At 42.6% G+C, this 15549-nt stretch overlaps 1 protein-coding gene across 1 annotated transcript in view; it reads right to left on the reverse strand.

Annotated features, from left to right (window-relative positions):
- Positions 1-15549, reverse strand: part of CLCF1 (cardiotrophin like cytokine factor 1) — a 176111-nt gene that overhangs the window by 31355 nt on the left and 129207 nt on the right. The window lies entirely within an intron of this gene.

The raw sequence follows: 15549 nt of genomic DNA on the forward strand, positions 1-15549 counted from the left end.
GTGACCATATTCAAAGTTACAGGAGACATTTAAATACCTACGGAATGTAAATGCGCATGAGTCGAGTCTCTTCCATTCGAAAGGAAACTCTGCAATGAGAGGGCATAGGATGAAGTGAAGAGGTGATAGGAAAGGAAATACTTTTGTACAGAAAGGCTGATAGATGCCTGGAGCAGATTCCCAGAAGAGGTAGTGGAGATAGAGACTGTGTCTGAATTCAAGAGGGCCAGAGATAGGCACGTGGGATCTCTCGGAGAAAGAGATAATGGTTACTGTGGATGGGCAGCTCTATGACCTCACAATGCAGGTGTAGCCAATAGGGCGAGGAGGAGATAGTGGATGCTGTGGATGGACTATTTGGCCTTTATCTGCCATCATGTTTCTATAACCATAAAGCTCTATGACCTCACAATGCAGGTGTAAAGAGCCTTAGCCTATAGGAAGAGGAGATGCAAATGTTAAGAGCCTTAGCCAATAGGGAGAGGAGATAGTGAATGCTGTGGATGGGCCATTTGGCCTTTATCTGCCATCATGTTTCTATAGCAAACAAACCAAAACTGCAGACTTGTACACGGTGCAGGCAAATTTTATTTTGACAAATAAATCTTAACTAAAAACCTTTTACCAGACAGGGGACCCAACACGGTCTGTGTTTCGGACAACCTTCATCAGGGGTCCATGGTAATAAAGGTAAAAAGAAATATATCACAAAAAGAAGCCTGGAAAAATAGCGTTTGGTAGCACACCAGTGAATCTCTGAAATGCACTACAAGTTCGTCACAGTACTGATGAAGGTTGTCCGAAACACGGACCGTGTTGGGTCCCCTGTCTGGTAAAAGGTTTTTAGTTAAGATTTATTTGTCAAAATAAAATTTGCCTGCACCGTGTACAAGTCTGCAGTTTTGGTTTGTTTGCTCTGGTCTGTTTTTTCACTGCAGACGAAGTTGGACCTTTGGTTCTTTTGTTATCATGTTTCTATAACCATAAAGCTCTATGACCTCACAATGCAGGTGTAAAGAGCCTTAGCCTATAGGAAGAGGAGATGCAAATGTTAAGAGCCTTAGCCAATAGGGAGAGGAAGAGATAGTGGATGTTGTGGATGGGCCATTTGGCCTTTATCTGCCATCATGTTTCTATGTTTCTTTGTAAAATGACATATATACATTCCATTTTCAAACATACAACCACTTTACCATCCCCCCCCCCCCCCAGCTAAGACACATTTTCAAAGACAAACAATGCAGGTAGAAATCTCTTTCATCAACTATGCATGCTACACATCACATGCTTAGTTTGCTGTTGGGGGAGGGAGTGTGGCGCAGGGGTTAAAGCTACATTCTCAACACCCTGTGGGTTCAAATCCACACTGCTCCTCGTGACCCTGGACCCATTATCTCAGGTACATTAGATAGATTGTGAGCCAGCTGGGACAGATGGGGGAAAATGCTTGAGTACCTGGATAAATTTATGTAAACCATTCTGAGCTCCCTTGGGAGAACAGTATAGAAAATTGAATAAATAAGTATTTGAAAACTGCCTCTAACATTGCGCTTGAGGGAATAATGCTTCATATATAGATTACTTACCAATTTGCATTAGCTGTTAAAACAGCACTGTGCTCTAAAAGTTAACATAATTTGCTGTAACACAGGAAGAAACATTTTTAGGAGCATCAACAGAGGCAACCATATATGAGGAGCTAGTTGAATAGCGACCTTTTCCTGCTGGGAGATAGAGAATACTGGATAAACAGGAGGAGTGCCAGCCAATAGGACCACCTGTTAATCAGTTTCCCTATCTCCGCCTGCTGGTAGATGTGGGCTATCCCATTGGTCTCTGGATTCATCTGCTGCTGTTGCTAGGGAATTACCAATTTGCATTAGCTGTTAAAACAGCACTGTGCTCTAAAAGTTAACATAATTTGCTGTAACACAGGAAGAAACATTTTTAGGAGCATCAACAGAGGCAACCATATATGAGGAGCTAGTTGAATAGCGACCTTTTCCTGCTGGGAGATAGAGAATACTGGATAAACAGGAGGAATGCCAGCCAATAGGACCACCTGTTAATCAGTTTCCCTATCTCCGCCTGCTGGTAGATGTGGGCTATCCCATTGGTCTCTGGATTCATCTGCTGCTGTTGCTAGGGAATTACCAATTTGCATTAGCTGTTAAAACAGCACTGTGCTCTAAAAGTTAACATAATTTGCTGTAACACAGGAAGAAACATTTTTAGGAGCATCAACAGAGGCAACCATATATGAGGAGCTAGTTGAATAGCGACCTTTTCCTGCTGGGAGATAGAGAATACTGGATAAACAGGAGGAGTGCCAGCCAATAGGACCACCTGTTAATCAGTTTCTCTATCTCCGCCTGCTGGTAGATGTGGGCTATCCCATTGGTCTCTGGATTCATCTGCTGCTGTTGCTAGGGAATTACCAATTTGCATTAGCTGTTAAAACAGCACTGTGCTCTAAAAGTTAACATAATTTGCTGTAACACAGGAAGAAACATTTTTAGGAGCATCAACAGAGGCAACCATATATGAGTGAGCATCTAACACATTTATGGCTTGACCTCCATACATATAAGAACATAAGAATTGCCGCTGCTGGGTTAGACCAGCAGTCTATCATGCCCAGCAGTCCACTCCTGCGGCGGCCCTTAGGTCAAAGACCAGTGCCCTATTTGATCCAACCTTACCTGCGTATGTTCTTGTCCAGCAGGAACTTATCTAACCTTTTCTTGAATCCCTGAAGGGTGTTTTCCCCTATAACAGCCTCTGGAAGAGTATTCCAGATTTCTACCACTCTCTGGGTGAAGAAGAACTTCCTTACATTTGTACAAAATCTTTTCCCTTCTAACTTTAGCGAGTGCCCTCTCGTTCTCTTCACCTTGGAGAGGGTGAACAATCTCTCTTTCTCTACTAAGTCAATTCCCTTCAATATCTTGAATGCTTTGATCATGTCCCCTCTCAGTTTCCTCTTTTCAAGGGAGAAGAGGCCCAGTTTCTCTAGCCTCTCATTGTATGGCAACTCCTCCAGTCCCTTAACCATTTTTGTCGCTCTTCTCTGGATCCTTTCGAGTAGTACTATGTCCTTTTTCATATACGGTGACCAGTATTGGACGCAGTATTCCAGGTGGGGGCTTACCATGGCCCAGCACAGTGGCATGATAACCTTCTCAGATCTGTTAGTGATCCCCTTCTTAATCATTCCTAGCATTCTGTTTGCTCTTTTCGCCGCCGCCACACATTGCGCGGATGGTTTCATTAACTTGTCTACAAGTCTCTTTCTTGCATTAATTTGAAGCAGGAGGACACTGCTGATTTAAATAATGCGGCCAATGGTAAAATGTACGGAAGGCAAACCATAACTCCGTTATATGCTCAGTTATAGACTCAAAATAATACATACACAAATGCCATTGTTCTAATGATTCACATGTATATTTGTTGGGTAAATATTAACATGTTCTTTATAGCATTATTCTCTTACTCCCAAATTTTATAAAAAGTGCTCAAAACTGCAGACATACATAGAAGAACACACGTCGGGATGCTGTGAAGCAAAACAAAAGGGGGAACCCGCTCTTGAAAAAGCCTTCAGGCAAAACTGGTTGAACCTTAAGGCGCTTCCCGAGGTTTAAAAAAAGAATGAAGAAATAGCTAAAGCTAAGTACAAAAGTTGTATAAGAAAAGTTTATCGATTTGCACAAAACATAGAATTTAGAGCATGAGCACTTTAAAAAAAAACTAAGGTCTGATGATGAATAAAAGCCAGAAAGAGAAACAAGCCTTCAAATAATTTGGCTGGTGGTTGGCTGGAACTGAAGACCATAGAGGTACTTAGAAAGGTATTATCTGAAGAAAAAAAGATTGATTAGAAAGTAGGCGCTTTGAAGTTTATTATATGCCGTTGTGGATTGATGGTGTATATTACATAGACAACGTCATAAACAACATTGGGCTATTTTTAATACATCACATAATTTTAGTTGTGTACCAACTCTGTGCGCAATTTAATTGGATAACAAACTAATTTGTGCCGATAATTGGCTTCTTAACAAGCAATTATTGGTACTAATTAAAATCAATTACAAGTTATGCATATAACTGTAGGCGCAGGATCCACGCCTAAATTTTACATGCGAGTCAAAAAAGGGGGCGTGGAAATGGGCAGTCATGGGCTGATTGGGGACATTATTTTTAGATGTAATACAGGCATCCAAGCCAAAATTTAGGTGCAGTTCCCAGGTGTAAGTGCTAACTTTAAGCACAGTTTATAGAATAGCACTTTTTGGGGCACTATATATATATATGTATATCTCATTTAGCCCTTAGTGCACACTAATTTACGCATTAATCATCTGACTTGGAAGGGGTTGGGGAATGGTCAGGGACTGCATGTTAACTACAAGGGGTATTGAAAAGTTCTCAGCCCAACCCACCAACATCCTAAATTCTGAGCCTTATTTTGTCACTGTAGCTGAAAGGAGTGTTATCTTATTTCATTAAGTGCCAATTTGCAGAAACGAAATTCTATGTTTTGACGTTGTTTCAGATCATTGATTGAACCATATCCCCTCATTCTCTTCTTGCTTTCAACACCCCTTCGTAGTGTGAAGAGTTTCAGTGTCTGGTAACCAAAACTGAGATTGTGATGTCATAATGCCTCATTCCACCAATAAGAACCAACCTCAACAGTGATGTCACAATGGCTTGATTGTCCTATACTTGACTCACTTTTATTACATACAAGGGGGTGAAAAGTTCTCAGCCCAACCAACCAACTTCCTAAATTCTGAGCGTTATTTTGCCACTGTAGTTGAAAAGAGTGTTATTTTATTTCGTTAAGTGCCAATTTGCGGAAACAAAATTCTATGTTTTGGCATTGTTTCTGATCATTGATTGAACCATATCCACGTCATTCTCTTCTTGGTTGCACTGAGAACTTTTCAGTATCCCCTCGTATGTGACACCCAGACATCTATTTTTAGATGTTTTCTTTATTAAAATTTTAACATGTTATCCAAGTAACAAAACTTGTATGGAATATCAAGTAGCTTTGATATGAAACCTACAATTTTTTTTAACAGGAAAAATCCAAATTAGTAGTTGATTCAAGTCCTTGGGAGCAAGAGATCAAACGATTAGCACAGAAAGTTACATAATTCTTAACATTGTCATAAAGAAGGATAAACTTCTACACAATTAGATTTCAGCAACCATGTTGGAGGCCGTTTAAGAGATCAATCTACCTGCTTTAAATATCAGCAGCAGTAGAAAAACAACTGCTTTTACATACAAGCAGCAGCGAGACCTACCGCAACCACCAAGAGCCCACAGACCCGATCCTGCCAGGAGTGTGAACTCCTCCCCCTGCAGTCCATTGGAGAGATCAATCTGCCTGCTTTTAAATATCAGCAGCAGTGGAGATCAACTGCTTTTACACCTAAGCAGCAACGAGACCAGCCACAACCACCGAGAGCACCAAGAGTGTTAACTCTTCCCCCCCTGCAATCCGCTAAGAAGATCGACTGTCGGCTCCGGGCGGCTTTCCCGCAGAGGAGAGAATCCTGCATTCACCGTGGGCCTCATCTGGGGCAGCCTCCTTGGAGCGGCTGGGGCACGGGCAGTGTGTCTGGGAGGGAATGCATGGATGGGAGAACATCTCAGGGGAGGAGACATAGGCATCCTGGGACTGTCGGCCAAGTCTCTTCCCTGAAGAAGCCCTTTCTGGAAACGTCAATCACTCCTCCTAAACTTACTTGCTCCACTTCATCACTTCATCATGCTTCTATTCCTTTCTCTCCTCTCTTCTACCTTCCAAAGTATTTAGATCAATGCTGTCTTGTTAAAATGTTTATTTTATTTTTATTTTTCCTCTAACTCTACTTTTCACTTCTCTATTACCCTCCAGGTACTTTAGTTAGATTGTGAGCCTTCGGGACAGTAAGGGAATTTTTCAAGTACCTTTCTTATTTCTAATCTTAATGTATATTTTCTGTAAACCGCTTAGAACCTAACGGATGTAGCGGTATATAAGAAATAAATTACATTACATTACATTACATTTGGGTGGTTGAGCGCCGAACTTTGGACACAATATATTACAAAAACAAAAAAAAGGAAAGGATTAAAAAAAAAAATACATGTCTGTGACTGATATTTGACTACACATTTACAGGGAAATTTCATAAAGAGCATACCCCCTAAGGCTAGAACCCTAGGTCACATTAGCAAAAACATTTTTGTGTGGACTACACAATATCAGAAAAAAATTAAACCTTCAAAGTACACAAAGTAGCCATACAATATTTGAACTGAAAGTTTAATAACCAATCCCTATCATAGTCCAATGCCAAAGTTACTAGAAGAGCAGCTTCCTTGGAAGATTCCAGAAAATACATCAAACCCAAACTGTCCTGGGATATAGGGGATAAAACATTTACCCCGCCACCCCTTTTTTTTTTGGTAGACAGTTAGTAGAGACACCCAGGCAACTCGTCACTGGTTATACAACAATTTACCACAAGAGAGAGCTCAGAGCATATAAGAGCTTTGAAAGGAAGTAAGCTCATGATATTGCTGAAAGAATGAGTCCTTGAGAGTTTTGAACTGACAGGAAGTGAGCTCATATTGGAAATGGGCCATCTGAGAGATGGAGTGAGGCTGCAGTTAGGATTCAGAACACAGGTGAAGGCAGTTAAGCACCTGGAACCAATTTGGCAAGCTGTTGGAATGAAAATAAAAGAAGGCCAGATTGTTTGTAGAGGGCGAAAGGGGCAGCAGGATGAATCAGAAAGATCACAGAGAAGTGGAATGCATTGGGCTTGGTTCTTAGACCCTGACGTGAGGTAGAAGCTTGATGTAAAGCACGCGGCTACAGATTTTATTAAGCAGCTGTCAGTGTTTTGTGAATCTGACAGGAGGATTGGGTGTTTATTGTAAAAGGTCATGATTAGAAGCTATAGGAGAGCATATTCACCTAATAGTTTATATAAGGCCACTGGGAATGGGTGCCTACAGGGATTTCCAAAGCCTCTGCATGAGGCGGTATGATTTTACTTGTCTGACATCAGTAGTTGCTAGGCAGACCGTTCCGAGTTCTTTGAATTCCCAACCTTATTTTAAACAGAGGAGGGGAAATGTTTAAGAAAAAAATTTTCCCCGAGTATAAAACCCTGTGCCATATTTGCATAACTATCTTTGGCTTGTTTCCCTGGCCGCTTGTCAAGGGAGAGCCCTCCTAGCCTAATGCTGTAGCCTTATAAACCCACGGGACGTGTCGAAGTGGAAGATGATATTTTCTTTCTCAAGGGACCCTCGGCCACAAGAGGGCGCCCGCTCAAACTCAGGGGCGGAAAATTTCATGGCGACACCAGAAAGTACCGTATTTCTTCACAGAGAGAGTGGTTGATCATTGGAACAAGCTTCCAGTGCAGGTGATCGAGGCAGACAGCATGCCAGACTTTAAGAAGAAATGGGATACCCATGTGGGATCCCTACGAGGGTCAAGATAAGGAAATTGGGTCATTAGGGCATAGACAGGGGGTGGGTAAGCAGAGTGGGCAGACTTGATGGGCTGTAGCCCTTTTCTGCCGTCATCTTCTATGTTTCTATGATGGGTCATTTGGCCTTTATCTGCCATCATGTTTCTATGTTTCTATAATCAGAAAGTTCTATGACATCACAATGCAGGTGTAAAGAGCCTTAGCCTATGGGAAGAGGAGATGCAAATGTTAAGAGCCTTAGCCAATAGGGAGAGGAGGAGAGAGTGGCTGCTGCAGACACCAGAAAGTATTTCTTCACAGAGAGAGTGGTTGATCATTGGAACAAGCTTCCAGTGCAGGTGATCGAGGCAGACAGCGTGCCAGACTTTAAGAATAAATGGGATACCCATGTGGGATCCCTACGAGGGTCAAGATAAGGAAATTGGGTCATTAGGGCATAGACAGGGAGTGGGTAAGCAGAGTGGGCAGACTTGATGGGCTGTAGCCCTTTTCTGCCGTCATCTTCTATGTTTCTATGTAATGATTTTTAAATAATTAGACTCAACTGTTTCGCTGACTTCTTAATTTCTCAATAAGTCAGTCCATGCCAAAGATGGTCTTCTAAACCAACTGTTTAGGCGAGCAACTAAACTAGTGAAGGGTATGGAGAAACTGGAATATGAGGAACGACTTAAAACACTGGGATTGTTCTCCCTTGAGAAAAGAAGACTGCGTGGGGATATGATCGAGACCTTCAAAATACTGAAAGGAATCGACAAAATAGAGCAGAGAAGATTATTTACATTGTCCAATTTGACACGGACAAGAGGACATAAAATGAAGCTAAGGGGGGGCAAGTTCAGGACTAATATCAGGAAGTTCTGCTTCACACAGAGAGTGGTTGACATCTGGAATACTCTCCCAGGGGAGATTATTGCAGAATCGACAGTCCTAGGCTTCAAGGGCAAACTAGATGCATATCTCCTTGAGAGAGGCATATAGAGATATGGTTGGCTATAGGGTAAGCCAGGTGTATACCTGGCAAGGCCTCCGCGTGTGCGGATCACCGGACTTGATGGACCGAAGGTCTGATCCGGAGATGGCGCTTCTTATGTTCTTATGTTCAAAGGGGGGGGAAGTTATCATTGGCTGCCATTAAGATGCGTTATTGTACAGTTAACTCCAGTAACAAGATAATCATGGCATAAAATGGAACCTGTGTTAGAACAGTAGACGACTTTAATAACTTCCCCCCCCCCAGTCTTTGCAAATGAATACGGTATGGTGGGGGGCAGCTATAAAGCAGAGGCAACATGTATAAACAATTGTCTCTGGTGCTCTATCACCTCTCTCTCAATCCCAAAGTCCTCAAATCCTTCTTTCATCACGACTATATTTCCTCACGTCCTCTCTCTAAGCCCACTACTAGAGGTAGTAGGGGATCGTTATAGCCCAAGGAAGTCTTTCATTTGCATCTCTAATCAAGACTGCAATGAGACTCAAGTGCTCTGAGATTCAGATGTGGATCCTTAAATTCTGGCACAGCTGAGGCTGATTGGTGTTCTCTGTAGATTTAGATGGCAAAACGTCTTTCCACTCAGTAGATGTTCCAAGACCACAAGTAGATCATCCTCCTGGAAAATACACAGGAAGCACCGTCTTTCCCTTCTCCATAGTTTCTCAGAAGGGCCAGTCGAGGGTTCCCCGTTCCCTCAGGCACATTATGGGGCAGATGCTTAATTGACTTATGTATACTCCTGAATTATTCCTTGCACTCCTGATACCAGCTAGGGAGCAATAGGATCATTATTTTAAAATCATTCTGCCCAATATTCAGCACTATTTACCCAGCTGGAAACAGTTCCTGGCCAGCTAAATAACAATAACAATACAGGGGTTCAAGGAATGTTTGGATAGATTCCTAAAGGATAAGGGAATTGAGGGGTACAGATAGAAGCAGAGGTAGGTTATAGGAATAGTCAGGGAACACTTCACAGGTCATGGGCCTGATGGGCCGCCGCGGGAGCGGACCGCTGGGCACGATGGACCTCTGGTCTGACCCAGTGGAGGCAACTTCTTATGTTCTTAATAAGCCGGCTAACTGCCGATATTCAGCAGGATATAGCTGACCACCTCCTGCTGAATATCCCGGTTAATGGCTATGTCATGCAACATAGCTGGTCGGCACCAATGTTCATTGGCTGATTGACTAAGTTGAGTGTCCAGATAGACCCACCAAAATAGCAGGCTAATCTTTGGCTCCTAAGATTTAGTCGATCAGCGGATGAATATCGGCTTGGTCAGCTATGTCAAATGTGGCTTAACATAGACCGGAAATTCAATGCTGATCACTGGATATGGTCTCAGCATTGAATTTCTGGGTTCGCCACTGACCATGTGAGGTAGCCTGGTTAGCGCCAATTATAGCTATGGTAATTATTGGCTGTCTCCAATTAACAGCCAATTATTATATTAATCTGTGCACTATTCCTATAACAGCGCACGCAACTTTGGGTGTTAAGTATCAACTTGCATGCTCTTTATTTTATGGAATTCAGGGTCTAATGTGGAACATAGCGTAATGTAGCTGTAATTTTGGTTGTTCTTTCCAATGTGTGTCATTTAGCCCAGTGGTTCCCAACCCTGTCCTGGAGGATCACCAGGCCAGTTGAATTTTCAGGATAGCCCTAATGAATATGCATGGAGCAGATTTGCATGCCTGGTATCTCCATTATATGCAGATCTTTCTCATGCATATTCATTAGGGCTATCCTGAAAACCCGACTGGCCTTGTGGTCCTCTAGGACAGGGTTGGGAACCACTGATTTAGCCGATGTCCACGTTAAATTTCACCTGCCATTTTGATGCCCCATCTTCCGGTATCATAAGGTCCTCCTGCAATGTCTCATTGCTCGCATAAGATTTTGTGTCATCTAAAAATCTGATCATCTTGTTCATTGTTCTCATTTCCAGATCCTTTATAAATATGTCAGAGATGAATAAGTGACTGAATCAAATTTTAACAAAAACTTAAACTTGAAACTTGAATCTATGCTGGTGACCAGCAGTTTGTCTACATCTTAAGGTGTTAAAGATGTTGTGTGGGCAGGATTAGGGCAGGCTGATGAATCGGACATTTTTCTGCCATAATCAAACATTTAAGAACACATCCAGAGCATAATTTGGATGTCTGGGGCTAGACCTTATTTAATAACTAACAAGTGGCAAAAAGGTGCCAAAACTGACCAGATGGCCACCAAAGAGAAAAGAAAGATTTGAAGGGAGTAGGGAGGGGTGCTTGAGGAAGGGGAAGAGGAGAGGTGCCGGTGCCCCTGCCAAGGCAGTGCCTAGGGCGGTCTGCCCCCCTATTCCCCCTTACTGTGCCAGTGTTCAGTCCTTCAGAACCACTAACAAAGCATTGAAAAGGTCAGCCAGCAGAGCCACCAGATCTTCCCTAAGTTTTTGTGGTACTCTTGGATAAGTGTGATCTGGTTATGAATAACCAGATATTCAATGCTGGTGCCTGGACATGGCTCAGCCTTGAATATCTGAGGATCCTGCAGATGGCAGACAAAAACACTGACCGCCATTGGTTGGATATTGGCCTCATTGATTTTAACAACATATATACTTTCACCCACAAAGAAATGTTCCTGGGTAGAAAGAGGACATGAACTGGAAGAATTATGTTGTTTTTCAATCAAAATTACCCACGGAGAAAGCAGGCACAAATGGCTGCAAGCTTTCTCCTTAGGCAAAAAATGAGAACAAAGTACCAACATAGTTTGATTTCATTACTGCTGCAAACTAAACTGGGTTAAAATTACCCTTGGTGTCTCCAGCAACCCGCTGAGACTGATTGCGGCCCTCAAGTGTTCTGGGATGCAGTTTGTGCGAAAAGCATTGCATCGTGATCTCGGCAGCTGCTTTGGCTGGGACACCTCAATTAAGATCGGTTCTAAAGAGTCTGGATAGCTGGCTGGGATTTTATAAGTGCAGCAAAACATTTCTTCTTCGTTCAGCCTGTAGAACGTTCCGGGCAGGCTATCAGATTGCAGGGGACCGCTGATAGTTTGTGATGGCTAGGAAACATCGGCTAATGTATCAGTAAGCGGAATGCCGGCTTGCATCGACGCTGAAGGCTCTGAAGTGGGCTTACATGCCAATATGTGCCGTATAGTCAAAATATCAATGGGGGAAAAAATGAATCACTATTTGTGATTGAGGCTGCACCAGATTGGTTGAATATCAAGACTAAAGGTCACTCCTCCAAAAAGATGAACGACCTTGTGCACATAAACTTTAGACTTCTCATATATATAATTCAAGGGCTGAATTTGCTCAGAGACATAGAGGCAAAAACAAGGGGTGAGGTGATATTCTTGGGAGTAAATAGTATATACTAAGGATGATCCAGAACACCGCTGTCCGCCTCATATTTGTCTTGAAAAAATGGGACCATATCACCCCTTTCTACCACAAACTCCACTGGCTCCCTCTAGAATCCAGAATCATGTTCAAATTCGCCTGTCTCTGCTACAAAACAATATTTGGTTTATCCCCAAGCTACATCACCCCCCACTTCACCTCAACCACAACTATAAGAACTCCCGCAAAATTCAACTCTTCGCCTACCCCTCCCTAAAACTATGCCACTCAAAAAAATTCCTTGACAAAACCTACGCCTTCCAAGCCGCCAAACTAAACCCCTGGCTAGCCCAAATGGTCCTCAAGGCCTACAACTACCTCGACTTTAGAAAACTACTCAAAACTCACCTTTTTTGAGACCAAGACCCTTAATGCCCCTTTTCTACCCTCCTCCTCCCCCCTTCTGATCTTCTCCCCCCCCCCGTCCCCCTCCTCTTCCCCCTACTTCTCTCCCTGCGGTTCGCAACTCTACGTTCAATTTGACATGTAATGTAATGTAATTTATTTCTTATATACCGCTACATCCGTTAGGTTCTAAGCGGTTTACAGAAAATATACATTAAGATTAGAAATAAGAAAGGTACTTGGAAAATTCCCTTACTGTCCCGAAGGCTCACAATCTAACTAAAGTACCTGGAGGGTAATAGTGAAGTGAAAAGTAGAGTTAGAGGGAAAATAAAAATAAAATAAACATTTTAAAAAGACAGCATTGATCTAAATACTTTGGAAGGTAGAAGAGAGGAGAGAAAGGAATAGAAGCAGAATGGGTCAGCGTCAGTGATGAAGTGGAGCAAGTAAGTTTAGGAAGAGCGATTGACGTATCCAGAAAGGGCTTCTTCTGGCTGACAGTCCCAGGATGCCTATGTCTCCTCCCCTGCGATGTTCTCCCATCCATGCATTCCCTCCCAGACACACTGCCCGTGCCCCAGCCGCTCCAAGGAGGCTGCCCCAGATGAGGTCCACGGTGAATGCAGGATTCTCTCCTCTGCGGGAAAGCCGCCCGGAACCGACAGTCGATCTTCTTAGCGGATTGCAGGGGGGGAAGAGTTCACACTCTTGGTAGGATCGGGTCTGAGTGCTCTCGGTGGTTGTGGCTGGTCTCATTGCTGCTTAGATGTAAAAGCAGTTGATCTCCACTGCTGCTGATATTTAAAAGCAGGCAGATTGATCTCTCCAATGGACTGCAGGGGGAGGAGTAGCCTTTTGTAACTACTCTCTCCTTGCTGTTTGCAACTCTATGATCAACTGGATATGTAACCACTTGTAATCTCTGTTTAACTAATGTGAACCGCCTAGAACTCTTCGGGGTATGGCGGTATACAAAAATAAAGTTATTATTATTATTAATAAACTTGATAAGCAACCACATTACATTAGATTAGATTACATTGTTGTTCTGTGATAAGGAGGTCTCCTATCTGACAGTTGTATAGAATTGACCAATGCAGATGGCCACTTGTTGAGGTATATAGCCAACCTGTCTTGTTGCTCATATTTAGCATCTTGCCACCTTCTTCCCACTCTTACCTCTTTCACTTGCCACTTTTTCATGGTAGCTATACCATTGCTCCATATAAATACAACTTTTGTTATCTCCATTTTCAGGTCCTCTACCATTCTAGGTAGATGGACATAAACACTTAAATGTCTAAGTCATCACCTATGAATCCTCACCCTCATTTATCTCATTCTACCTCTCTACTTCTCTCCCCGTACCACATCCCTTGAACTTGCCAAAGCATGCTTGAATATTTTCTCACTTTTGGATTGCGTTTCAGGTAGATATCTCATGAATCCTCCATCTGCCATGCAAAGAATATCCATTCTTCCAACTTCATATCGCAAACTCTTGTCCTTGTGTTTGTTTTTCTAGGAGTATCCTAGTGGTTAGAGCATCAGGCTGATAACCAAGGACGTCTGATGCTCCTTGTGATCTTGGGCAAGTCACTTAATCCTCTGTTACCTCAAGTACAGACTTAGATTGTTAAGTCCCCCAGGGATAGAGAAATACATAATATAACTGAATGTAACGTCCCCTTGAACTACTACTGAAAAAAAGCTTGAGCTAAATCAAACTATTTACAAAAATGCCACCATGTACTTTAATTAAGCCTGAGATAGGAGTGAAAGGAAGATGCAAAAAAGGAGAAAAAATGAAGGAAAGGAGAAGCAGGAGAGGGCAGGCTAAAAAGAGAAGGGAATGAAGAGGCTGAGAGCAGGATGGATCTGTATGGACTGAGATCGAGGAGGGAAGGACGACTGGGCAAAGGGGGTAAAAACAAGGCAAGACTGGAAGAAGAAAATGGAAGATAACAAAGGGAAAACAGAATGAGCAGAGGAAGTACAACAGATAGAATGGGCTGATGGAGATTGAGGCAAGGCCCAGAAGGCTTGGTAAATTATCTTTCCTTTACAACTAATCGTACTAATTCATGCTACCAATCTTCAATGAAACTTGGCCATCTTTCAGTAAAATATATTTGTTTAAAATTATTAGTTGATAAATCTTTGGGCTATCAGGGTACTAAACAGCGAAACGATGTTCCGGCAGAGTTAAGATTAATTTTTTTTTTAAAAAGCTTTAAAGACTTATTATTTTCAATGTTTTTATGATGATGTAAAGGCTTAATAGCTTTATCTGTTCTAAATTCTCTGTGCGGGGTTGTAAGGATTCATGATTTGTTATCTGCTTAGAATCAACCACCGAGATTAGTGCGGACTATAAATCACAAAAAAAAAAAAAAAAAGAACAGAACAGAACGAGAGAAGAGAGCAACGTAAAGAAGTGATACGGCACAATCTTTACGGTCGCGGCTCCCCAGATCTGGAGCTCACTGCTGGCTTAGGGAAGAAAAAAACCCTTAATAAATTAAAAGGAATGCTAAAATGGGGGGGGGGGGGGGTTTGTACAAAGATGTATTTGATTCTTAAAACTTATACGAGGCCTCTTTTACTGTGAACAATTAAAACTCCCCACCTTAATGGGTTTTTTCCCCCTTCTTCTTTTCTTTAATTGATTGTAGTTCTCTCTACTCACCTTTTGCATATGCTAGTCTCAGCATTTAAGTCAGGGGTGTCCAACCTTTTGGCTTCCCTGGGTCGCATTGTCCGAAAAATTTTTTTTCTGGGGCCGCACAAACACGCAAACGCTGCAGCAAGACAGAGGAGGGAAGACGGTAAACACCCGGGGGCAGCGGAGGAAAACGCCGCATCGCCCTAGACCGGGGCCGCACAAAATACTTCACGGGGCCGCAGGTTGGACACCCCTGGTTTAAGTGTTATCTGTTCCCCTGATTTTATCCACATTGCACATCGCTTTGAAACGTGATATTAAGACCTCATCAAATTTTTAATTACTCTTGAAAACTTGAAGAGAAGGAATTGAGAAAGGAAGAGAAAATATGGTGGGAAGAAAAGGAAGCCGGGCATAAGACTCAAGAGAAGCAGAGACATTCCTGGTATTACTGCTCCGGAGAGGTCAGGGGGTAGAGGTATGGGATAGTGCACACATGCTGGCTCATCAAGTCCCCCTTCGGGCGGTATGCCGGCCTATGGGAAGTGACAGCTCATACTGCAGAACAGGCCTCAGTAATTTGTAGCTTCGCCCCTGGAGAGCTCAAGAGTGGGG

This window comes from Geotrypetes seraphini, chromosome 14 (genome assembly GCF_902459505.1).
Source record: "Geotrypetes seraphini chromosome 14, aGeoSer1.1, whole genome shotgun sequence".
Lineage (NCBI taxonomy): Eukaryota > Metazoa > Chordata > Amphibia > Gymnophiona > Dermophiidae > Geotrypetes > Geotrypetes seraphini.